At 47.2% G+C, this 2,305-nt stretch overlaps 1 protein-coding gene across 5 annotated transcripts in view; it reads left to right on the top strand.

The window, feature by feature from the left end:
- LOC123522470 (zinc finger protein 343-like) overlaps positions 1-2,305 on the top strand; it is a 96,545-nt gene that overhangs the window by 43,517 nt on the left and 50,723 nt on the right. The gene's annotated exons all lie outside the window — the stretch shown is intronic.

Here is a 2,305-nt window from a genome sequence, read left to right as displayed (position 1 = left end):
TCCCCCAACCCCCACCCCCGGGGCAGCCGTCCAGTTGAGGCTAACAGGTAAGGTGCACAGTGTCCATCCTAGATGAGCCCCCAAATGTAAGTCGCTGGAGTTAAATGACCACTATGCAGCTCAAAGTTCTAATTAGTTGTCTTTAATAGCCAGTGGCTGCGGAGGACCAGATAGATGTCTCCTAAACCCCAGCAGCCCTAACTGTTGCACTTGCTCAGTTTATAAAGGCAAAAACCACATCCTGGATGGCAACTCGATAGGTCTGGGTTTTTCCTCTCAGCTATGCAAGCGAGTAACAGAAGGCAAAGCAAGTGTTAGTTTATAGGATGGAGTGGGATATTCCAGGAACGGTTGAGGTTGCGAAGGGCATTCTGACCACAAAGTACCGTCCAAGAACAGAAGGGCGATGGGTCAAGGGGAGTTTAAAAATCTTAAAATCTTATGTTCCTTATATAAATTCGGCTTTAAGAGATACCTATTGGTAGAGTCTACCCAGGAACATCAATACTGGTCCTTTGTCCCCCTAGGTCCCCTCCCATTGTTTAGCACCCCTTCCCAATGTGAGGTTACTTCTCTCTAATCACCCACCATACTCACCAACAGAACTATCACTGTCTCCTCCTAAATTTAGATGCTCCCCTCCCCTTAGCTTGCTTTTCCAGGGAAGATCTATCTCCTGAAACTTCTGGGGACTTGATGGGCGTGCTTTGCCTCAGCCTTGCCTCAATGTTGAATAGCTTCAAGTGGATGATCAGCTCGTTTCCACGTTCTTGAGGGAGTAACCCCAGATTATGTGAGGTCTCCTCTTTTAAGTTGGCTCTTGTGAAGTGTGCCAAAGGGAGGTGATGTATGGCTCATGGACTGAAGGTAGACTTCAACCCTTTTGTTCAGGAATTTATTCCTAAAATTTGATCAATTGGCGTTTCTCCTTCTAGTAGTGGGCTCATACAACACTTGTCCTTTTGTGATGGACTTACTTCACTCAGCATAATGGTTCCAGGTTCTTCGTGTCATGCATTCTTTTATGCTTTCATCACTGTTTGTAGGGATGCACAGTATTGCAGTGTGTGTATGGACCAGAGTTGCTTATCCATTCTTCCACTGTTGGGCATTGGGGCTCTTCTACTTTCTTGCTATTGTGAAATGTGCTGCTATGGACATGGAGAGCATGCATCTACTTGTGTCTCTTATTTGGGGGTGGATACGAGGGGGTACTCCCCCTCCAAAAAAAACCCCCAGAATTGCAGTGGATAGAAAGGAGCTTTTGTAGTGCGCATTTCCCCTGCTAGGTGAGCATCCAGCAGATAGCTCTGAGTTAGTGCACCCAGTGGCATTGCCTGAGAAAGTTTTCTCTGGGCACAGTGAATTTTTTCATAAAAGTAGTTTCGTTCTAACTTCGTTTTTTCTGATGACCGATTTAAGAGAACAGGGTGCAGCTATGAAATTTTGTTTCCTGCTCGGGATAAATGCTGCAGAAACTGCTGTGATGCTGAACACAGCTTACAAGGACAGTGCTATGGGAAAAACTCAAGTGTTCAAGTAGTTTTCTCATTTCAAAAAGGGTGAAATATTGATTGATGACTGAAGTAAAAACTGAGACACTGAACGACAGTAGAATTAAGACAAGGAATGTGAGGTTGAGTGGCTTTATTAGAGCAGGGAAAGAGCTCCCAGGAGGGGGAGAGCAGAGAAAGGGACAGGAGCATCTTGAGCTCCCGGAGGAGGAGGGGGTTCTGCAACCCAAGGAGTTAGGGAAACCGCCCCTGTCAGCGGAGTGGTGGGGTATTTGTAAGATTTGGGTCAGGGAAATGTGCAAATGAGGTGAGGAAAGCTGATGGTGCTTGTGCTGAAGAGGAGCAGGGAGGCTTCCTGGTGCTGCGGCTGCAGTCTAAGTCCTTCTCAGACCAGCTTCTTGGGATGTGGCGGGGAGAGGCTGCACAGTCCAGCTCTGGCCTCCAGAGGCGGGGGGAGGGGTCGCACAGTTCAGCAAGCTGTCTTCCTGGAGAGCTGGGGGAAGGGGCTGCCCTAGACCAGACCCGGCCCAGACAATGACAAACCTTGTTCTCGATGTCCATCAACTTCCCAAATAGATGAAAATGTCAACTTGTAGTGCATTTGGAATTCATTCCACCAGGTCAGACTTTAATCAAGCCTTCTATTTAGAGGTACTGAAAAGATAGTGTAACAGCGTGCAACAAAAAAAGGCCTGCTTTTTGGCAGACAGAAAACTAGTTTTGCCAGCACGACAACGCACATATTCAAGCAGCCACCTCAGAACACCAGTTTTTGGCAAAAAACTGCATCC

The sequence above is a fragment of the Echinops telfairi genome, unplaced genomic scaffold (assembly GCF_000313985.2).
Source record: "Echinops telfairi isolate 266 unplaced genomic scaffold, ASM31398v2 ScPeMD7_7413;HRSCAF=8451, whole genome shotgun sequence".
NCBI classification, from domain to species: Eukaryota; Metazoa; Chordata; class Mammalia; order Afrosoricida; family Tenrecidae; genus Echinops; species Echinops telfairi.
This window is presented reverse-complemented; position numbering and strand designations above follow the sequence as displayed.